The sequence below is a fragment of the Pantherophis guttatus genome, chromosome 1 (genome assembly GCF_059756535.1).
Source record: "Pantherophis guttatus breed Tessera chromosome 1, ASM5975653v1, whole genome shotgun sequence".
In the NCBI taxonomy this organism is placed as follows: Eukaryota; Metazoa; Chordata; class Lepidosauria; order Squamata; family Colubridae; genus Pantherophis; species Pantherophis guttatus.
Genome location: NC_142063.1, coordinates 158,670,235 through 158,695,636, shown reverse-complemented (window position 1 = coordinate 158,695,636; position 25,402 = coordinate 158,670,235).

Below are 25,402 nucleotides of genomic sequence, written 5' to 3'. Positions count from 1 at the left end.
TATCAAATGTTTTGTATCTTTTTTTCCTTTCACTGATTTCTTTGATCCTTGTTATAACAGTAATATTAATACTGATATCCACTTTTGTTCCTTGTTTACTCACATACTTATCAGCTCTCCACTCATGTAAATTAGAGAGTCACCCTAACAGTTTGAGATCATGTATTTTCATAACAGAGATGTTATTATTCACGATTAATGTCAGTATTATTGTCCTGTATGGAGAATTGGTGCAGGGAAAGCGCCTCAGAGGGAGACCACAGCTGCAATATAAGGATATCTGCAAGACCCTGGGAATGGACATTAACAACTGGGAAACCTTGACCTCCGATCGTTCAGCTTGGAGGCTAAAGACGCAGCATGGCCTTCTCCAATTCGAAGAGACACTTGTTCGGCAGGCTGAGGCAAAGAGGCAGTCCCGGAACCAGCGAAATCTGGGGGCTAGGCAGGGGACAGAATGTATCTGCCCTCATGTGGAAGGGATTGCCACTCTCGAATTGGCCTTTTTAGTCACACTAGATGCTGTTTTAGGACCTCTTTCCAGAGCCTCTTGAGCATAGCCTCTTGAGACTGAAGGATGCCAATGATGTCAGTATTATTTTTAATCTGTTTTATGTCTCTTGCTGGTTGATGACCATAATAAAGTTTTTATTCTTATTCTAAAAGGAGATCTTAGGGATGTGAAAAAGGTTCTTCCAAAGGCTGTTTTTTATGCTGATTATGTGAATATGGGCAGTCCTCCTGGAACAATTACAAATGGGATTGACAATTCCATCACTAAGTGATGCAGTTGTAAAACAACATCAGTTCCAGCTGCAGTCGTTAAGTGAATCATTTGTACTTAAGTCTAACGTCACTTGAATGAGACTTGCAAATTCTTGCTGGCTTCCCTGTTGACTTTGTTCGTTAGAAGCTGTTGTGGAGGTTGTAGGTGGCAATCGCATGATGCTGCGGGATGCTGCAACTATTGTAAAGGTGAGCCAGTTGCAAAATGCCTGAATTGGGATGATGCGACCATAGGGAAGTTGCAATGGCTGCAACTTTGAGGACCAATCCTAAATCTCCTTTTTTAGTACCACTCTAACTTTGGTAACTGGTAAGCGAGAACTACCTGTATGTGTACATGTTTTAATTAATCCATTTAAAACTTTCAGAAAGGAAACAGAGAACAAGCATATTATCCACACTGCTGCCTTTGGGAAAGACATTCAAAGTTTTAATGATAGACTCTGTTATCATCACCAATAGCTTAATATTTGAGAAATCCCTCCTCCTTCTCTGACTATGCCTGAGAGAAAAGAGGAGTTTTGTAAGGGGTGGGTTCTACTTACCTTTAGTACCGATTCACAAAGGGGCTGCGCGCGCATGCGCAGAAGCTTCCTGATGACATTGGGGTTGGTGGGCGGAGCCTCCTGCCGGTTTTACTACCGGTTCTATAGAACCGGTCCGAACTGGGGGCAACCCATCACTGGACCACACCTATAGAAAGAAAGTATTACTTGTGGCCAAAACCAACAGATTCTTCTTCTTAAAGCCTTTGTTTGAAAAATAGGAGAGAGTATAATGCAAATGCACCAAATTCATTTTGAATTTTTAAATCTAATGTAAATATGTCCAGAATGTAATATTTTGTGACTTTTTTTTTGCATTATATAATTTCATTCTAACAACTATAGCAGCCATGTGAAAGATATTCCAAACTGAAGGAATGTTCTTTCTGCGAATGAGAAAAAAAAAAGTCAAGGAGGAGACATTCAAGGATGAGGAAATAATTAAAATGCTAATGAAGTTGGATGAAGCAAAGGTATTTATCTAAGTATCCATGGAAGGCAAAGATAGAATTTTAAAGGCTCAGTGAAAGGTTGTGCCTAAATAAACATAATTACAAGAAGAAAATGAAAACTCACAATGGAGAAGTAAACATTTTAATTTATTTATCTTGCAATATTTATATACCACTCCAACTTCCAGGCTTTTGAATAGTGTACAAACAATTGCACAAAGAAATAATTAAGGCAAGACTATAAATATAAAAAAAGCTCTAGGAGGCCATTTGTAATCTTCATCCCAAATTAAAGGCCCATTAAAGAAGAAAAAGCAAGAACTGAAGGATGAATAACAGTAACAGAGTTGGAAGGGACCTTGGAGGTCATCTAGTCCAACCCCCTGCTCATGCAGGAGACCTATACTAGGGATTCGAACCGCCGAACTGAGACAGGCATACCCCCCCCTCAAAAAAAAATCATGGAAAGGTTCACTTCTTACTTCAGCAACACAGTGATGATGGAGCAGGATGATGAGGGTCACATTTTTTGAGGTTTATGTCCATTATATTCTCCATTTTACCTTTGCCTGTCTCCTCTTTTGTCCTATTTTTGAATGGCACTTTTCCTTCTCTCCAATGATGCATAAATGGCTGCCATAGTCCAAATAGTCATCTGGCACTACACCTTCTATCAGATTCTACCCTGAGGAGGTGAGAATGCAGATCTCGTCTCACAGTGGGAAAGGAGGAGACAGATGGCACTTATTAGCTAGAATGCAACCTTATCCAAGGTCAGGAAGATGTCTTCTCCAAGAACAGTGAAGTCTTTCTACAGAAGGACAAATAATAGATGGTGCTAAGTGTGAGGCTTCCATCTCAGCTTATTGGAAGTTCACTATATTATTATTATTATTATTATTATTATTATTATTATTATTATTATTATTATTATTATTATCATCATCATCATCATTATCATTATCATTATCATTATCATTATTTTATTTTATTTTATTATTTTTTGCAGAACATATCTTTCAGTTCTGTTAATTTAAGATTGACTTAAGTAGTAGAAGTAAAAGCACAGACAATTAAAGAGGGGAAAAAAGTGTTGCTTCCTCTATTTATTTAGTGGGGAGTGGAAACACTTGAGAATAAAAATGCCATGTAAAACTACACCATCTCTGAGCAGGAAGAAAATCATTAGGCCTAAACCAACAGTGTTTTTCAAAAGCTTCTAAGTTCCCTAACACATAATGACTTACTGACTCATACTTAAGATGACTCATGAAAAGGAAAGAACAAGGCTGTGGGCCTCCCTGTATCAGTTGTCACATCTCGGGTGTGGAATGAATGGTGAAGTCACTGGGAAGGGCAGGGAGAGAAAAAGCACGCTGAAGTGGGTCATATGTATACAAAGCAACCTTAAAGCAGTCTATTCACTGGCTCTGACAGGAAAGAGACTTGGCATTTTGTAAAATGCCAGAAGAACACAGAGTGTTAGCTATCATACAATAGAACAATGAGATCAAGTCCAGTTTGGTGACAGAATAGTTCCTGTAGAAGTTGAAGATAGCGTGATAGGCCTACCTATGTCCTTACGATCTATTTTTGTTTTTGTTCAACCCTTAAGGGAGAGCTGCAGGTTCCAGAGATTCAACACAAATATATCTGGCTGAGGTACATCAAAATAAAATACATATCAGGAAGCTAAGTCAATGACATGGTTCACACATCCCAGAAAAGCTACAAGGAGGTTCTTTTGCTTCTGGCTTCAAGAATCCAGCCATTCTGAGTTGTACTTTAAGAGACTGTATTGTTTGAATTGTGTTGACTCCTAACTGTCAGTGACCTTCTAGGGCAGAGGTGGGGAACGATCAACGATGGCCCTTTTATGACTTGTGGACTTGAAGTCTATAAGTCATAAAAGAGTCATCTTCCCCACCCGTTCTAGGGCATCAGGGAAGTTGCTTTTGGTTAACCTTTTGTATATATACACACCAAAATGTTGTTGGAAGAAACATCCTTCTAGGTTCTGCTCCAAGTGGGGAAAACAGACACTGGAAACATGGAGACTGCTTGGAAAGATGGTTTAATGGTGGACAGGATCACATGGCTTGAGTTCCTGAACAGAAAAGGGGCAGATACAGAAAATCCTCAGGTTTTTATGCTCTCTCTGGCTCTGCATTTCTTGGGGCCCCGAAAGAGTATCCTGATTGGTTGCCAGACTCCCAGGGGGTGGGGGTCTTGCTGGCTGATGGTCACATGTGCTTCCCAGGTCACATGTGGTGAGTTTCTGCTGCTATTGTGTAGAGGGCTAATCCTATCTTTGACAATTCCTACTATGGCTCTGCCTGAAGGAGGTAGATCTTTGTTATGTAGAGTAGACTGGCCCAGGCCTTAATGGCCCATTGACAAAGGGTGGGGGGCAGGAAGGTGGGAGCTGCTTTGTCTGTAAAATATGCTTCTCATATTTCTGCCTTTTTCATATTTTCTAAAATATTTCACTCTTCCAGGAAAGGGGTGGGTGCTAACTTCCTACAATGTGAAGAATGAAACTCAGAGTCTTATTCACAGAAATGAAGTATGAGAAGTTTCAGAGGCACATTTCACCTCAACATAGTTTAAATCGAAGTATCCCTTCAAAGCATTTCAACAAATAAAAAGGTTTAGGACTTCCAAACATTAGAACAGAGGGGCTATGTCCTTTATATCAATTGGATGGAACAGCAATGAACAGGTTAACCTTGCTTTGCTGCTTCAGTATAATAGAACATCTTTGAATATTGAGGCAAAGCACCTCAGTGGAACAAAGCACACTTGTAGTACAAAAAGAAAAACAAAACAAAAAAATTCTTTTCCTGGGCTGCAGGCTTTTACATGGCTCTATTTTGTGGTCTACCAGAAGTTTGGGGGCATGAAGTTGACATGCCTTTAGGATGCTTCCAGAGATTCATCTGAGAGCCCCATGTTTAAGTAAATGTGACACTCCTACCACTACTCCTGAATCAAATGATTTAGAACATGTCACGTTTCCTACTTTTATACTTTTTATACATATATTTCTTTTATAATTCTCTTGCTCACCCATTTCGAGTTTTGCACTACCATCATACCTTGGATATGCTTCAGTGGTGGGTTTCAAAAATTTTTACTACCGGTTCTGTGGGTGTGGCTTGGTGGGCGTGGCAGGGGAAGGATACTGCAAAATCTCTATTCCCTCCCCACTCCAGGGGAAGGATACTTTAAAATCTCCATTCTGTCCCCAATCCAGGAGAAGTTTACTGCAAAATCCCCATTTCTTCCCAATCAGCTGGGAATTTGGAGGCAAAGAATAGATGGGGGTGAGGCCAGTCAGAATTTTTACTGCCGGTTCTCTGAACTAGTCAAAATTTCCGCTACCGGTTTTCCTGAACTGGTCAGAACCTGCTGAAACCCACCTCTAATATGCTTCCTTCTTTCATCCCTCTCCTCTGCAAAATGAATATTTGACATAGAATTGCAGACCTTCAAAAGTAATTCTGAATTAACACATTAGGCTACAATGTGCTGGTTTGCTTTTTGCTTAGAGCAACATGTGAACCTGTCTAATAATAGTTTACTTAACAAACTATGGGAAAATAGGGCCTGGTAGCTCAGCAGAGTGATAGCATTGTGATTAACACCAGCTGTCTGCAATTACTGTAAGTTCGAATCTCACCAGGCTCAAGGTTGACTCAGCCTTCCATCCTTTTTAAGGTAGGTAAATTGAGGACCCAGTTTGTAGGGGCAATAAGCTGACTTTGTATAAATATACAAAAGTATGAAGGCTATTGCTCAATGCATTGTAAGCCGCCCTGAGTCTCCGGAGGAAGGCGGCATATAAATCAAATTAAAATAAATAAATAAATAAATAATGGCTTAGCACAGTGGTTTTCAACCTTCCTAATGCCGCGACCCTTTAATACAGTTCCTCATGTTGTGGTGACCCCAACCAGGGGTGGGTTCTAAATTTGTTTACTACCTGTTCTGTGGGCGTGGCTTATTTGTGGGCGTGGCTGGAGATCATGTGACTGGATGGGCGTGGCTAGCTGGTCATGTGACCGGATGGCCATGGCTATGTGTATAGGGACTACTCAGAGAGCTGAAAAAAGTCATTTCTGACAGGTCCTCGGACTTTTGACTGGTCCTCACACTTATGACCATCCTCACATTTATGCTTGTGCAGCATTCTTCACAACCATGTCACTCATTTCACAACTGCTTCTCTTCAACATGGTGATAAGATAGGGCAAAAAACGTAAAATGTGAGGACAGTCGTAAATTCGAGGACTGGTCAAAAGTGCGAGGACCAGTCAAAAATAACTTTTTCAGCCCTCTGAGTAGTCCCTGTGCACAAAAGGACTACCCAGAGGGCTGAAAAAAGTGATTTCTGACAGGTCCTCGCACTTTTGACCGGTCTTCGCAGTTATGACTGGTCATCATTTATGCCCATTGTAGCATTCTTAACAACCGTGTTACTCATTTCACAACTGCTTCTCTTCACCATGGTGACAAGATAGGGCAAAAATGTAAATTGTGAGGACAGTCGTAAGTTCGAGGACTGGTCAAAAGTGCGAGGACCAGTCAAAAATAACTTTTTCAGCCCTCTGAGTAGTCCATATGCATAAAAGGATACAGCAATAGAGAGGGATGAAGGAAGGGAAGGAAAATTAGAGTAGGAGTGAGGGTAAGAGAGGGAGGAAGAGAGGAGGAGAAGGAGAAAGGAAGAGGAAGTAGGGAGAAGAAGAAGAGGGGGGAAGAGAAAGTAAGAAGGAAAGAAAATACAGAGGTGGTAGGTTTGAGGAGAAAGATTGCTGTACAATAAAAAAGATGAAAGGGAAGAAAGCCAACCCCAAACAAATATAAAGATATTAAGATAAAGAATGAATTGTTAAACTTTAAAGAATAAAAGAGAACAAATAGCAATAAATAGCAATAATTAGAAACACACATACAAACATACAACGTATTTTCTTTGAACAGAGTATTTGGCCGGTTCACAAATTTAAACAGTTGTAGGAGGTTAGCACCCACCCCTTTCCTAGAAGAATGAAATATTTTGGGAAATATTAAAAAGGCAGAATATTATATTTCCCTGGATGAGAAATGGAGAAGCATATTTTACAGACAAAGCAGCTCCCACCTTCCTGCCCCCCACCCTTTGTTAATGGGCCAGAGGCAGAAAGTCAATCCTTTGTCAAAGAACATTTGCAACACAATAGCAACAGAAACTAACACAATGGGCCCCATCTAGCAACCGAAACTCACCACACGTGACCTGGGAAGCATGTGACCTGGGAAGCACATGTGACCATCAGCCAGCAAAGCTAGCTAAGACCCCCACCCCCTGGGAGTCTGACAACCAATCAGGATACTCTTTCAGGGCCCCAAGAAATGCAAAACCAGAGAGAGCATAAAAACCCAAGGATTTACTGTATCTGCCCCTTTTCTGTTCAGGAACTCAAGCCATGTGATCCTGTCCACCATTAAACCATCTTTCCAAGCAGTCTCCATGTTTCCAGTGTCTTTTTCCCCACTTGGAGCAGAACCCAGAAGGATATTTCTTCCAACACAGTGTTTAGTCATTTCAGTTAAATTTACAATTTCTATATTTCCTTTTTACCATATTTTTCCTCATCTATTTTTTAAAAAACCAATATTACCCTTCATCCTCATCTCTAATCTTAATCAAATTCAATTTTTCCCTTCTATTCTATATTATACCCCTTCGCATTGTCATCTATTTTTATATCCATCCTCACATTGGTTAATTATGTAATTATGTAATACAGTTGTTTAATACAAATTCAACATTTTAATATAAATCAATTAGTTATATAACTATCTTTTTTGTATATTAATCAATATGAACATGAATATTCCAATTATTTCCATGCAATCCAATTTCTTACAAATCAATTAATTATATTTACCAATAATAATAAACCAAATAATTTCCCCCATATATTCCTCCAAACCGCAACTTAACCATTTCTGCTTTCAACACAATATACAACTAATAGTATCTCAATTATTACAATTCCCTAGTTAAATAGAGCTTTTTTTCTTTTGTGTTTTAAAATCTTGAACCTCCTCTTTTGCCCTAAATTTCCCATTGTTTGCAGTTTTGCACCTACCTTTTTTGGTGAGGAAAAAGAAAAAGAAACCTCTCTGCCTCATTTTATCACGTTGCAGCAAAGACACTGCTTTACTTTCAATTTCGCTTTTTCAGCATAGCTAGGGGGAAAAAAAATCTGCTCCAGGAATTTACCTCTTTACAGCCAGCTAGCAACAGAGCCCTCCGCAAAACAGCTGAGAGCAAATCAGCTGAGAGTCGGGAGGCTGATCAAATCAACTTATGGTAATTAACCTATGCTGAAGCTGAAAGGGGCTGTTTTTTCTATTTTTGCAGGCACCGGTCTATTCATTTGTTTTCTTTTAACACTGATCAGCTGTAGGGTGGCTCTTTGAAGCCCCGCAGCAAGAATTTAAAGTTTTTTTCCCTCTAGCCATCAGCTGGGACTCAGGGGGCAGCAATAGATTGGGAGTGGGCAGGGTAAGCGAACGGCGACTGATGATCCAACAGAGGCAGAGGGTGAGGGTGAGTGAAGGCATGGGGGGGGCAAGAGAGGGCTTTGGTGACCCCTGTGAAATGGCCATTCGACCCCCAAAGGGGTCGCGACCCCCAGGTTGAGAACCGCTGGCTTAGCATAAGATATAAATCCAGATGCCACATTTTAGAATTTACTTCCCTTTGTCTTGTACATGATGAAATTTAGGTTATTTGTTCAATAAGTATGTATTTTTTCCTGTTATTGTGAACTTCACTGTATTGCAATATAAATATTACTGATCATAAGAACTGATAGAATTCTGTTCCCCTCCCTTTGCTCTTAAAGAGTAGAGAAAAGTCTTTCAAAATTCTCTTGAATTAATGGAGGATTTAGATCTCCTAAAATACTCCAGACTGACAGTTGCCTTAAAAATATGGCCGCTGCCAAGAAGTGACCGCCACTTCTACTTCCTCTTATCTGTGGAGCAATATGTGAAGAGCCATATATCTTGTGTGTGTGTGTGTTATGTTGTATATAGAGTAGGGATGTGGATACATAGAAGATAGATAGATAGATAGATAGATAGATAGATAGATAGATAGATAGATAGATAGATAGATAGGCAGGCAGACAGAAAGACAGACAGACAGACAGACAGACAGACAGATATAGTAGGGATGTATATCTGAAAGAGCATTAGCAACGGGTGGGTTCTACTTATCTTTACTACCGGTTTGCAACGGGATCACGATTAAGTGTTCTGGTGAATCTGGTTTCCCCATTGACTTTGCTTGTCAGAAGGTCGCAAAAGGGGGGGTCACATGATCCCAGGACACAACAACTGTCATAAATGTGAGTTAACTGTCAAGCATCTGAATGTAAATCACAGGACGATGGGGATGCTGCAATGGTTGTAACTGAATAATGGTCGTAAGTCACTTCTCTCAGTGCCATTGTAACTTTGAATGGTCACTAAGCAAACTGTTGTAAGTCGAGGACTACCCGTATGTTCAAACACTGATCTTCTGGGCAGTCTGGTTGCCCTACTGGAAGGAATTCAAGGTCCTGAATTTGAGGCAAGGAGGTTCTCCCCACCATCACCATTAGAAAGCCTTTCAGTTTAGAAGGCTCTTCCCAGAAGTAACATCTTGGAGCTTTGCAGCTGTTGATCCACTGCAGGATACTGTAATAAGAGGGGAGTGGGTGGGAGGACAGCTCTCTTATGGGATTTGCCTCCATTTCTTTCAACCTCTAATGGGCTTCTAAAAAGAGTTGCAAGGACCTAAAAATAGCTGAAACGTGTTGAGATCCCTCCCAACAGCATTCCCTCGCTCTTGCAGTTACAACAATAACTGTGGTTACTACTCTCTGAAAAGCACTAAGAGGCAAAAATGCCAACAGGGCTTCAATTGCTTGTTTTGGCTTGTACATAGAAGCAGAAGGAATGATTTCTTTATAGCCACAGAGGTTACCTTCTGAACTGTCCAAATGTAGTGATAAGAGAGCCAGGTATCAGGCTAACAATTGGGAGACTATGAATTTGGTGGGGGCTTTTTGCCTTCTGTCTTTTCTACTTCCCTGTCTAGCCTACAGCCAAGGGATTTTTAGTGGTCTCCCATAAAAATGCTAAATAGATCTGACCCTGTTTAGCTTTTTGGAAATCATCCAAGGTTGGCTTAGGTGATGCCAGCTGTTATAATGTAAGAGATATTAACATCTTCAGGACAAGTGAAGAAGCTAAGTATGTGGTGGGTCTTTAAAGAATTAATGAAGTGAGGATTCATTGTTGTCAATGACATCAAAACAGTGTGAAATAATTGGCATCAACAATAATGTGGAGCCATCAGATTTTCAGATATGTGCTGTTTTGTTTTCAAGTGATTTTGAAATAAGTAGAATATGATTTGTTGGATTTGAAATGCCATGGATGTTCATCTCCACTTAATTTAATTATCTCCATTTCCTAAGCTTCCTCCGAGTATGCTTAATTACATGTTGCTTCAATTTCATGTCTGTTTTGTTTGGCTTTTAACCATATGCGCACTACCCAATCACATTTGTGAGATTGGTGCCTATATAAGTTTATATGATAAATTTTATCCAGATAACAAAGTTAATCTACAAGATACATCAGTTCACAGGAGACAGTTGGGTTAAGATCATATCACAAACTTCATGAATTTATAAACTTTTAAGAGGATTATTTCCCTAATTCTCATTAGGCATGGTAATCATTATACCACATTGGTTTCTGCTATGAATAAGTCAAATATGAAAACTCACAAGTACTGAGGTAATATATTTGTTTGACTGTAATACCATTGTCTATCACACAACACACTGTAAACAGCATTCTGCATTACATGGAACTATGGCCAGATTCCAACTACTAAATTTGAAGTATTGAAATCAAATGTGACCAGAAGCTGATTGTTTGGTAAATATTTCAGTGTTAAGGAAAATGCAATGAGTATTTGTTATTCAAAAGGTGGGGAAAACTGCAGGGGAGGATTTGTAGCTACAAACCTCTTTTGCTTTGAATATGAGTCACCTGCGTTGTTACAAGTTCAGTTTGGGCTGTTTATGAATCAGCTCTAACAAACGTATCACCCTAAGGTTAATCAGCAACCACAGGCTCATACATTCTGCTAAAATTTCTCAAATCCCAGGAAACCGCAGTAGCTCAACCAACACAAAACTTCCCCCCCCCCGCATCATTGGGAACCAAATACATTTTTTAAACAGTGTCAGAAGTCCAAGATAATGACAATCGAGTTACTAGAGCTGAACAACCAGTAGATAGCAGCAAAGAGATATAGAAAACCCATAGTTTTTTTTTTGTTTTGTTTTTTCTGCCATTTAGCAGTGCTCTGGATTTGTGTAGCCCAGATCAGATGAATCATAAATGGGAAGAATATATAGTTCCTTTTGGCAATCATTCTTACCATTGTCCTCTTAAGCCTTTAATGGGTAGGGAGAGAGGAGCAATGTTACTTCTGTATTTCCATGCACTTACATTCTAGGCCAGGATTTTTCAACCTTTGCAGCTTAAAGATGTGTGGACCTTAACTCCCATAATTCCAGAACTCCCCAGTCAGCCTTGAAGTCCAGAAGCTTTAGAATAACAGAGTTGGAAGGGACCTTGGAGGTCTTCTACTCCAACCCCCTCCTTAGGCAGGAAACCCTACACACTTCATACAAATGGTTATCCAACATCTTCTTAAAAACTTCCAGTGTTGGAGCATTCACAACTTCTGCAGGCAAGTTGTTCCACTGATTAATTGTTCTAAGTGTCAGGAAATTTCTCCTTAGTTCTAAGTTGCTCCTCTCCTTGATTAGTTTCCACCCATCGCGTCTTGTCCTGTCCTCAGGTGCTTTGGAGAATAGTTTGACTCCCTCTTCTTTGTGGCAGCCCCTGAGATATTGGAACACTGCTATCATGTCTCCCCTAGTCCTTCTTTTCATTAAACTAGACATATCCAGTTCCTGCAACCGTTCTTCATATGTTTTAGCCTCCAGTCCCCTTATCATCTTTGTTGCTCTTCTCTGCATTCTTTCTAGAGTCTCAACATCTTTTTTACATCGTGGCAACCAAAGCCCATACATCTTCAAGTTGCCAAGGTTGAGAATTGCTGTCTAGTCCATCTTTTAGGCCTCGACCTTTAGGCCTTCTCCAGTCATGGCTTCCATGATAAAATTGTGTCCCTCAAAATAATAAAACTTTACTAAAATCCACAAATGGACATAATCAAAGAGGGAAGAACTGGGAGAGAAGAAAAGCATAATAAGAACACTTCAATAAAGCAAAGTTCCCAGAGTCACAACCATGACAATGGGATGCAGGGTTGCACAGGCTTCCATTGTTGCAGCCCCACCAAGATTGTGTTGCTGAAGTTTTTTTTTTTTTTTAAATTTGATTTATATGCCGCCCTTCTCCAGAGACTCAGGGCGGCTTACAATGCGCTAAGCAATAGCCTTCATCCTTTTGTATATTCATACAAAGTCAGCTTATTGCCCCCACAACTGGGTCCTCAATTTACCTACCTTAGAAAGGATGGAAGGCTGAGTCAACCTTGAGCCTGGTGAGAATTGAACTTGCAGTAATTGCAGGCAGCTGGTCTTAATAACAGGGTGCTTTAGACCACTGTACTACCAAGGCTCTTTAGTTGAAGGATGCATTGTCATTTTTAGCTATAATTTGCTTAATCTATTTAAAGAATGAAATAAATAAGCATCAGATAGGTTATTAAACTTCCCCACCATTTCAAACAGACCAAAAAAGTGTACCCTTTTCTCCCTGCTCTGTGACATCAATGGATTGATTGATTATGTGATCAAGTTGTTTTTGACTCCTAGGAACCATATAGATGACATCAATATATGACTAATATTCTCTTGTCTCCCACAAGCAAATAAACAAAGTATGACCTCTAGTGTAACAGAAAACAACTGTTTTCACAACTCACTGTTCCCCTTCCTTTCAAAACAGCTAACTCAATCTTAATACGTGAAATTCTGTAGATCCCCCAATTTTCCCAGGCTGCCTGCTCAATGCTGGTGTATCACATAGGCTGTGAAAATCACAGGAGCAGGTTAGAAGACTGCAGAGCAATATGCATGGAAGGAGATACAAAATGACAGGTCAGTTGCATTTTTGATTGGAAGTTTATGTTTTAACAGGAACACCCAAATCAATTTGTAAATGTTATGTTTGAAAGAAAACCGTGTGGATTTTTATGGTTGTTGTTTTGTGCCATTTTTGTTTAAAAACCCTTTAATTGTTTAAAAACTATGTGTATATGTATATTTATAATCTCAAGAACAATTATAATGAAAATAAAATGTGACATTCTCATTTTGTTATGTCTTAGAACTGTTTTAAGCAATATATATGTTTTAGGAAAAACACTTAAGTACAACAAAGGTTAGGCATAAAAATATATTTCTTTATTATGGTTGGGCAAGGAAGTGGAGAAAGAAAAACAATAATTATGACATTACTGATTCTGCTTTAGTCAGTAATTTCTTTACCCCAGATAGCAGACTACAATAGCTCATTTACTGGAACTGACCCTAATAACAATAGCTTACAAAGCGCTGAAGTTTGTTTTAAAATACAAATGTGTATCTAAAGGCTAGGGTTGATTTAGCAATCCAAACATTTTTTCCAAGTGATTTATGATGAGCTGTCAAGACAAAAGTGAGTTTATATACACATGTATACAAACACACACACACACACAAACACATCAAATATTCCCTCAGAAGAACCGGGCAATTATTCAACCTGATTTTGTAGCTTTGATTCTCTGGCACTATTAACTTTTGGCATTGCTATCCTGAAAAGAGAAATGCATTTAAAACTAGAACTTAACATGGATCTATGAGAAGGCTTCACATACATCTTTATGTTGTTATCATCAGGGATAACACTGGGATGAGATTTAAGCCAAATGCATCTTCTTCAGATTTTGCCAAGTAGAAGGAAAGGAAATTATACAGCCTCTGTATACTTTCATAGAGCAGTAATTCAATACAGCAATAATTTCCAAACTGGCTGTATTCAATTTGAACTCTAGGGACGGTTATGTCTTTTCCCCAAGAGGGCACAAATTTGGATACATTTAGCATATCTGTTTGATATGTATAAATGCAAATGTGAGTCACTAAAAGAATTACTTTTACAAAAATGCATCTCATCAGAATAATGAGAAAGACTAGTGAGCAGTCAGATTGCTTGCTCAATCTGTTGCTGAGACGCTCTCTGCAGATGGGTGACGTTAAAAGTCCTATTTGTGCATTCTTCTTTATCTTGAAATCTAGCATGGACCTGGGTATCTTTCCCACTAAAGTCTAACAAAAAGGATGATTCTATTTAGTGGTAAATCTGATTGGCTCTTTTGCCCCCCAAAAAAGAAAGGCAGGGATTTCTCATATACCAGTGAAATAACATGTGGTGGCCAGCGTCAATATCGTAACGGTTCATCTCCTTCTTTAGTGTTAAAAGTTATTTCACTTCTGGCAAATGCAGTCTATGCAAATTCAGCAAAAAGGTGGCTGGATCCAATTTCATGATGGGAAAACTCGGCAAACACCAGGCAAACCGGCGATTAGGTAATGGAGTGGATGGTTCCATCTGCTTTGAGTTTAACACAGCAAAATAAAACCACCTGATACCATCTTGTCTTTTTTTACTGAATGCAATCAATTTATTGCATAGCTTTTGTTATATATAGATTTGGATTACCTAAAAAGTCTTATTTCAGACAAATAACCTTGCCATCAATGTGAAATAATTTGTTTAATTGCAATACATCACGATGAGACCTATGTCATTTTTTGGATCTGTTGCACTTTTGGCATATTTTAGTACATATACAATCTTCCTCCTCCTCTTCTTCTGATTAAAAAAAAAAATATCAGGCATATTAAATCTGACAAGTGTGAACATAGACCGTTCTAAAAATAATTAAACCCCCAAACAATTTGAAAAAGAAACTCCTCTCATGGGTATTGCCACTTTTTCTATCATGTTGACCAAGGAGAAAAAACATTTTTATAAAAAGTGCTGTCTCCAAATACAACACTGCTCCCCTCACTATTTTAGAATATCTTATGTGATGGTTAAAAATTCTTACCTTATTATTGCAGATACCTATTCATTCATTAGTCAGAGTCATGTTGACTGAGTTGAACAAGTCATGCCCCTCATACAGTTTGTCAATGTATGCTTATTGTCTACAGACACATAGATGACTGCAATCATTTGGACAAATTTATGTAGAGATGCGGTGGCTCAGTGGCTAAAACGCTGAGCTTGTCGATCGAAAGGTCAGCAGTTCAGCGGTTTGAATCCTCGTAATGGGGTGAGCCTCGTAATGCCTCGTAATGGGGGTGAGCTCCCATTACTTGTCCCAGCTTTTGCCAACCTAGCAGTTCAAAAGCACGTAAAAATGCAAGTAGAAAAAGAGGGACCACCTTTGGTGGGAAGATAACAGTGTTCCATGCGCCTTTGGCATTTAGACATGCCGGCCACATGATCATCAGACAGCACTGGCTCTTTGTCTTTGAAATGGAGATGAGCACCGCCCCCTAGAATTAGGAACGACTAGCACATATGTGCAAAGGGAACCTTTACCTTTATGCATCTTTACTCAGAAGGACTCCCCTATATTCAGATGTGCTTATGCCATGAAAATTGTGCATAGGCTTGCATTCTTTTTTCTTACTTTAACACCTATGATGAATTAATAGAATTTGTGTCTTTTTCTGATATGGCTACTTCTCCACTGAAGCAGAGATGGACTATATCCAGTAGGCAAAGCAACATCAAAAGCCAAAGTCTGCATCATGTAAATAGAGCTCCATTAAACCAAACCCCCAAACCCCAGTTTTTTCATGTGGAATATTTTAAAATTTTTCAAGATACAGGACTAAATAGGAAGATACCAGAAATTGTAAGTATGGAGACTCTTTGTTAATATTTTGTTTTGCTTTATTTGAAAGGGGTTATCAAGATGTTCTATTAACCACTTCTGTTTGTAGCTTTTTTGATATTAACTATAAAACCTTCTAGTGTAGTTCCTTGGTGTTTTTTTTTTCCAGTATTTTTTTTTATTTTTTAAGACAAACAAACATTTAATACATCAATTCTCCCTTCCCTGTGACATCTCGGTGTTATCTTCTAGGCTTCTTCTCCATCTTCCATAAGTTTCTTGGAACTACCATCTTCCTTAAATATATAGCATTGTCCAAATGGTAATTTAGGAACTGGAGCACCAAATGTGCTTTCCCTCCATAAATTACCTAGAAGCAATGAAGGACCTTAGCCAATGTTTGAGGGCCTTTGTAGGGTACTTAATACTTAGAGTTAATTTAGAGTAAACTTTGGAGAATAGCTCCAGATCAGTAGTGGGTTGCAAAACTCGTCGCTACTGGTTCACTTGTGCGCGCTCGCACGTGATGCTTCTGCGCATGCACAGAAGCGTCCAGCACGGGTGGGTGGAGCCTCCCGCCACCGCCACTACTGGTTCACCGATTCAAGTAGAACCGGTAGCAACCCACCACTGCTCCAGATTCATGGTGCTTTAATCCCTCCCTCCAAATTTCCATGTGTACCTTATGGTCTGCTAATGTTAACTTTCACACTTTGAATTCCATTCGTAGAAGACTACTATGGTTTGTAGGATACTTGGCACAATTTCCAGGTGTGGGTTCTCTTTAGAACTGTATTTAAATCAATACTACACACTATGTCAGGTCAAGGGCCTGGTGGCTCAGCAGACTGATAGCACCAGCTGTCTGCAATTATTGTAAGTTCGAATCTCTCCAGGCTCAAGGTTGACTCAGCCTTCCATCCTTTCTAAGGTAGGTTAAATGAGGACCCAGTTTGTGGGGGCAATAAGCTGACTTTGTATAAATATACAAAAGTATGAAGGCTATTGCTTAACGCATTGTAAGCCGCCCTGAGTCTCCAGAGAAGGGCGGCATATAAATCAAATTAAAAAAAAAAAGTCCAATATAATCTAGGATAGTGCCAATTAACATTTTGTTCAATACTGAATCAGAAATCTTGACCTTGACCTTAAATAATCTTTAAAAGACCACATATCAATGCTAACTTCTGGCCCAGAAAGTCAGTATCAGTATGTCCTTTCACATTTGTATGATCCCCCAACAGCAAAACTTCAATGTAACAGGTTTCCTTTAAGATGACTCAGACTCCATCTTTTATTTATTTATTTATTTATTTATTTATTTATTTATTTATTTATTTATTTATTTATTTATTATATTTCTATACCGCCTTTCTCCCGTAGGACTCAAGGCGGTGTACAGTCAAGAAAACTATAGACACACAAACATCATAAAATTGCTAATTAAAATTATTACTTAGTTTGATCAATTAAATAAAACCCAGAATTAGATAACATTTAAAAAATAATTCACATGTTCGTATGTTTAGCTCTGCCTGTTGGAACATCAGGGTCTTGAGGGCACGGCGGAAAGCACGGAGATCAGGGATATTCCGTATCTCCGGGGGCAGTTCATTCCAAAGGGTTGGAGCCCCCACAGAGAAGGCCCTCTCCCTGGGAGTCGCCAGTCGACATAATTTGACTGACGGTACCCTGAGTAGTCCCTCCCTGTGAGAACGAACTGGTCGGTGGGAGGCTATTGGTGGCAAAAGACGGTCTCGTAGGTACCCAGGTCCTAAGCCATGGAGCGCTTTAAAGGTGATAACTAACACCTTGAATCGCACCCGGAAGACCACCGGGAGCCAGTGCAGCTCGCGTAGGAGAGGTGTTACATGGGCGTAACAAGCTGCGCCCATAATCACCCGTGCAGCTACGTTCTGGACCAGTTGGAGCTGTTTTTTTAGCTGTTTGCCCACAGCATTTGGTGGGATTTACTCAGTGGTGAAATGTAATCTATGCTATCTTCATAAGTAAAAATTAATAAACCATAATATGGCTTATTTTATTTTTGCTTAGTACATCATACAAGCCCAGATAATGTGCTTTGTAAATAATAGTTTATGGCCTAGCATTTAGCTTTAAACCAAACAGCTTTGATTGAATCAGCAATTGATTAAGTAAACCATGGCTTAGTGAGATACTTTTAACTCAGTTAATAAAATTAAGAATGATTTTGCTTTCCAAATGCCTGGATCAGTATGTATTCAATAGTTCCACATTTATCTGTTGCAAATAAGTCTGACAAATCAATTAATAGAGCTTACTCCAAAGAAAGGGGAAGCATTCACATGTACTAATAATATATGTGATTTGTTTAAATACGTTTTATTAACTAAGGCATAATTAGCTGACTTTACAGAACACACTAAGCCCAAACATAATCACAATGGCTGGGGTCACACATTACACCAAGAACAAAAGAACAAAGCATGATAACATGACATGAAAGTACAAAATTGACTCATACAGCTCATCTAAAAATCATATGAATGAGGAGAGACAAGAGTCCTGCCCATCTGTTGTTATGTTGGCTACTACCAGAAATATGTACCAATAATGACTTATTTTTGGCCAATGACAAAGCCAAGAAGGTGGCTTCATTCTGGCAGCTTAAAGCTTGATCTAGACACAGAAGCAGCATCATTCTCCATGAGGTGAGACTGACTCTTCCAGAAGTCCCTCAAAATTTGCTTATGTTAACAGGCTTGGGGATCTTGGGGAACGGAGCTTTGTTGAAAAGGCTACATTATCTGTATCACTGAAGATGCTGTTCCCTAGTCTTTTTAAATAATATTGATATTCTTATTATGGAATGTTTTTAAAGTTTGGTTTTTATTAGCTCATTTTTATTGTATGCCTCCCAGAGACACATTTGTGAGATAAAGGACTATATAAATGTGAGGAATGAAGTTAATTTAAATTTAACTGAATTTAAAACAAATATAATGCTTGCCTTCAAACTTCCCACATCTTTGTCTTGATAATATTAACTCTATAAAGTTAGCTACACTCTATAAAGAGTAGCTCTCGGGCAGAGGAGGGTTTCAGCAGGTTCTGACCAGTTCTGGAGAAACAGTAGTGGAAATTTTGAGTAGTTCGGAGAACTGGTAAATACCATCTCTGGCTGGCCCCGCTCCCATCTATTCTCTGCCTCCTGAGTCCCAGCTGATCGGGAGGAAATGGGGATTTTACAGTATCCTTCCCCTGCCATGCCCACCAAGCCACGCCCACCATGCCATGCCATGCCCACCAAGGCACACCCATAGAACCGGTAGTAAAATTTTTTGAAACCCACCACTGGTCTCGGGCATAGAAATATTACACCCTCTTGCTATAGAAATTAATTAAGATATTTTTCATTTCAGAAGTTCAAGATTAAAGCTGGAACATTCTCTTTATGATGTATATGCTTTACCATTGAACTATGGTTCTTTTCCAACCACTGGAATTCATAGTTATGACCATGATATTTTCTGTGTATACGAATATTTTCTTGGCATGTTTCAGATTAACCAGATCCATAGACCATAGGAGATGAATAGCAATAGCAATAGCACTTAGACTTATATACTTCTTCATAGTGCTTTTACAGCCCTCTCTAAGCGGTTTACAGAGTCAGCATATTGCCCCCAACAATCTGGGTCCTCATTTTACCCACCTTGGAAGGATGGAAGGCTGAGTCAACCTTGAGCCTGGTGAGATTCGAACTGCCCAACTGCAGCTAGCAGTTAGCTGAAGTAGCCTGCAGTACTGCACTCTAACCACTGCACCACCTTGGCTCTTAATAGGATAATTGTAGGCCCTTGAGACCAAATCCTGAGTTCAGTGTCACTTAATTCCTGTCTCTATACCTCAACACCAGCAAAATGATCTATCTCAGTGGTTCCCAATCTTTTCTTCACGATGGATCCCTTTTAAATACATTTTGTGGCCATGGGCCACACTCAAGATTTCTATCATTTCAGATCTCCATTTCCTCCGCTAACTTAAGATTTAAATCATTTCAGATCTCCACTTTCTAATTTTGGACTTTTTTTTTTTTTTAAATTGATTTATATGCCGCCCTTCTCCGGAGACTCAGGGCGGCTTACAATGCGTTAAGCAATAGCCTTCATACTTTTGTATATTTATACAAAGTCAGCTTATTGCCCCCACAAACTGGCTCCTCAATTTACCTACCTTAGAAAGGATGGAAGGCTAAGTCAACCTTGAGCCTGGTGAGATTCGAACTTACAGTAATTGCAGACAGCTGGTGTTAATTACAATGCTATCAGTCTGCTGAGCCACCAGGCTCAGCAGACTTCTTTCGACCTGCCCTGCTTTTGCCTGAATTCTCATTCTCAAGTAAATGAGCCCACATGCTTGATGGGCCAGACTAGTGACAATTCATGCATTTGTTCTTTCCAGTCTTCTGAGACAGATTTTTTTTCCTTACTTCCTAAATAAGATAGACACTTGTATAGAGCATTCCCTAATTAAACCAGATGTCACCCCAAGCCACAGAATGCTTTCCTCTTTAGCTGACTCATACTTCTCAAGAGATATTTATGGAGTTGTTAACGTGGTTTTCAAACACAGCGATTTTGGAAAACAGAGACTAGTTTCTTTCCTGCTTTTGTGTTTCTAGTATATGCCTTGGTAAAAACTGAAATTACCTCCTGTTTGTTCATGTTTTATTGTACAAATTGTTTTGACAAGCTCTGCTTTATCTGGAGCCCTGTATTAATGGCTTAAACAAGTTGGCACAGCCCTGTTTTTATGAACAACACCTATTCAATATGTGTACTTTCTGAGGGACAAAATTGTTCTTTTTGTTAGTTGTTTGCTCTCACAGCACTAAGTTGCTTGTTCACCTATCTCCCTCTTAATTATGACAATGCTAATTATAATGCAGGAGCAATGGAAATATTGCATTTCACCTTCCGAAAATGCAGATTACAGATTCGTCTTAAAACTCTTAGTAACAACATGAAGAGGGCAGAAATCCACAGATCTGAACTGTATCACGTTTGTAGGAGGGAAAGAAATTACAGCTGTGCCAGGCTGGACAAAGGGCATATCTAAGTATAAAAACAGAGATTAAAAGCCCTTAAAATCACAGCAGGAAATAAGATTCAGGCCTAACCCTAAATATGTTTGCTGTATTAGATACGTCACCATTCACCCTTGTGCTTTGTTTCAATACTCTTCTGGCAGCTGAAGAATAAAGATCAGTTTATAGATTCAAACGTGTTTGGCTGGAGAAATAATCTGAGATCATTCTATGATGTTTGCTTATGTACAACACACCAGTCTGGCGTGGCAAAGCTGCTAGAGTTATTGAGACAGGATATTCTTTGTACACCACCTTTTCCTCCTATTCATTTGTGAGATTGAATGGCCATCCACTGGCCTCTTTTTTAAAATGCTTAAATTTGTTTTAAATAAAGATCCCTTATAGATGATTGTAATGAATCATGGCTTCAATTAACTGATATACTGTATATATGTCTGCATATGCACATTTGGTATATTTGTGTGTTTTTTTAGCTGTTTTCCCTTTGTTCATAATTTTGTGCATTCTTTTTTTGTTTTTGTATTTAATTAAAACAAACGTAGGAAAAAATTGCACAGATTTGCCAATGGTATCCATTTTATAGTACAAGGGTAGTGGGACGGGGATATGGTTTTCTATATAGCTAATGTATGGATGCTTGAGTTTTTCCCCAGGGGAAAATATGAGCCAGAATTGCAGAGAAGTACAGCTATGGTTATTTCAATAAAATAAGGTGGGCCTCAAGGAAAACATTACAAGTAATATTCCCAGAATAGTTCTGCCTTGTGTTGAGAATGGGGTTTATCAGGTTAATAAGGTAATGATCAAACCTTGCAATTAAATTGTCAGAATTGATGTTCCTATTATATAAGAACTAGGGGGACAAGTTGTAATTTGTTTAATTGGTAGATTAATCAACTAAAGTTTTAGGTTAATTTGATAGGTGGAATAATAAGGATTATAGTAAGGCTGCATGTTTTCAATGAGGGGCTCTTCAGAGAAGTTAGATTTTAATTGTTTTAATTCCCCAATTATCACGGTCAGTCTTAGAAAGGCTGAACGAGAGGTGATAAGCTTGCATAGTTAGATTGAACAGTTGAAGTTTTGATTGATTAATATATGCGATGAAATTTAATGAAGCTGGAGGTCACAAATGTATAATTCTTCAAAAGTCCAGAGTGTTTTTGCAGATGGGTAGCACATGCATATAATGAACAAATAAATACCATTATTGTTCTGATAGTTACTTTAGTGTACTGTGATTTTATTAATTTATTACAAACTTCTGTATTTCAAAAGACATTTCTAACAACTGAGTAAGTATACTCACAAGTAACTATCAGTTTTAAAATCTACATGCTTACTTAACTAAAAAATTTTTTTTACAGTTGTAACCCATTTTGGGATTGCTTTTAATAAAGAAAAGCAGGACATAAATTTTATAAAAAAATAAATAATAGAAATTGTTGCATTCTGGGTCTCTTCATAAACAAAAAATACACCCCTTTTGCTACTAACTTTCAAAGGAATGTTGACATACAGTATTATACATTTAAATACTTTTACTTTAAATTAATGCTACCATTTCAATGGTTGATTGCAACTAATGCATTTATTTAAGTATTATTTAGGATTAATTGCACCCGTTTTCTCTTGAAAAGAGAAGGAAAACAGCATAAAGAATATTTTTGATCCATAGTAGAATATTTAACTCTGCACAGTTAAATTCAGGCACAAGAAACAAACAGCTTTTATAGTTTGGCCAGTGTTCCCCAACCTTTCACGGTTTGTGGCCCATCGTGCGGGGGAAGGGGGGAGGAGGGGATGGTTTTGTGCAAGGGGTATGTGTGTGTGTGCATGCGCACACAACTTCATTTGTGTAGCAGGGCTGCGAGCGCTGCTGCCCACCACTCATGTGAGTGGGTCTACAAGTGCCAACATCCGCCCCTCGCATGGCCCAGCTGCAAGTAGGCCACGGCCTGGTAGTGAGCTGCAGCCCACAGATTGATGACCCCTAGTCTAGGGTCTATAAGCATCATGTGGAAGGATGCAGGATGTCCTATTTAATAAATGAATGTATCAGTTATATCAACAAGGTCTTCTATCATTAACCATCATGGCAATATGAGCTTCAATGTTTCCTCATAAACAAACAAATAAATTCCCTATGTGTATATCATAGTAACCCCATACTGACTATATGATCCCCAGTTGGCTAGGAGATCATCAGAAAGAATACATTGAATTCAGCCACATTTTTGCTATAAAACTGTTCACAAATAAAATGTCAAAATTACTATTTTAAAGCTAGGTATAGAGAAGCCTTCTTCCATGCTTCCTCCATTAAGTTATTTTCCTCAATGCAATATAAATATCCTTTTTTCTCCTGACAGGTGTTGGAAAGATTATGTGTGCCTATTTTAACTCATGGGAACTTCTCAGCTGATCATACTCTCCGAATGTGGTTCATTTTCTGCTCCCAGTAGGAATTATAAATGGATCGCTTAATTGTTCGAGATCTCTACTAGCTACTACTACTACTACATTCGTGTTGGAAACATCTAACAAAATGCTTCCTGGTTGAAAGGATTACCTGCTGATATCACTGTTGCCCAGGAAATGCCTGAGGAGGTTTCATGTCCCTGTTACATTCCCACTAAAGTGGTACCTATTAATCTACTTGCATCTGCATGATTTCGAACTGGTACGTAGGCAGAAACTAAAGCAAACTGATGGGATCTCGTTCCATTACACAGCTCATTCTCAGGTTTTGAACTGTTGAGCAGTTGACCTCTTAATAGTCTTTTGACTCAGCATCCTATCCACATGAGCCACCACAGCCCCCTCTTTCAAGACACAAGCTGTCTTCTAAGGCTGGTGTTTGGAGATAGAGATCTTTTTTTTTACTTTTTTTACTTTTTTTTTTATTTGTATACCGCCCTACTCCCGAAGGACTCAGGGCGGTGAACAGCCAACAATAAAATACATAAATACACAAAATTTAAAAACCCGATAAAATCAAATTAAATTATTTGGCCCAGACAAATTAAAATACCCCAATAATTTAAAAACAGATTAAAATTTACATATTTAAAAAGGGAAGAGATTAGGCCAAGCCCGCTTGATGGAATAAAAAGGTCTTCACAGCACGGCGGAAGGAGCACAGATCTGGGATCCTCCGTATCTCTGGGGGGAGCTCATTCCAGATGGTAGGTGCCCCCACAGAGAAGGCTCTCCCCCTAGGGGCCGCCAGTCGACACTGTTTGGCTGATGGCACCCGGAGGAGTCCCTCTCTATGAGAGTGTACTGGCCGGTGGGAGGCTATTGGTGGTAGTAGGCGGTCCCGTAAATAACCAGGCCCTAAGCCATGGAGCGCTTTAAAGGTGGTAACCAAAACCTTGAAGTGCACCCGGAAGACCACCGGGAGCCAGTGCAGCTCGCGCAGGAGAGGTGTTACATGGGAGCGCCATGTCGCTCCCATTACCACCCCCACGGCCGCACTTTGTGCCAGTTGGAGCCTCTGGGTGCTCCTCAAGGGGAGCCCCATGTAGAGAGCATTACAATAGTCCAGGCGGGAGGTGACGAGGGCATGAGTGACCGTGCGTAACGAGTCCCGATCCAGAAAGGGACGCAACTGGCAAATCAGGCAGACCTGATAAAAAATCCTCCCGGTCATGGCCGTCAAGTGCTCTTCTAAAGACAGCCGTGAATCCAGGAGGACGCCCAAGTTGCGAGCCCTCTCCGTGGGGGCCAATGATTCGCCCCCAATAGTCAGTGATGGCGTCAACTGACTATATCGGGACGTCGGAAACCACAGCCACTCGGTCTTGGATGGGTTGAGCCTGAGCCTGTTCCTCCCCATCCAGATCCGTACGGCCTCCAGGCACCGGGACATCACTTCAAGGGCATCGTTGGGGTGATCCGGGGTGGAGATGTACAGCTGGGTGTCATCAGCGTACTGATGGTACTCCACCCCGAAACCACGGATGATCTCGCCCAGCGGCTTCACATAAATGTTGAACAGGAGAGGCGAGAGGACCGACCCTTGCGGCACCCCACATATGAGGGGCCTCGGGGTCGACCTCTGTCCCCCTGTCAACACAGACTGCGACCGGTCAGAGAGAAAGGAGGAGAACCACCGCAACACAGTGCCTCCCACCCCCAACTCTTCCAACCGGTGCAGCATGATACCATGGTCGATGGTATCAAAAGCCGCTGAGAGATCTAACAGGACCAGGACAGAGGAGCACCCCCTGTCCCGAGCCCTCCAGAGATCATCAACCAACGCGACCAATGCCGTTTCCGTGCTGTACTGATCATGGCCTTCATGAGACTATCCCTCTCATAATAGCACCATGACCATTCATAAAGATGGGTATAAGGTGAATAAGCTTATCTTAACCAAGACATCACAAAATATGAACCTGGGAAACATATTCATTTGAAATTAGTCCTCCTGGCCTATAGATTCTAGACAAATATTGATAGTCTAAGCCAGTGGTGGAATTCAAATTTTTTTTACTATTGGTTCTGTGGGTGTGGCTTGGTGGGC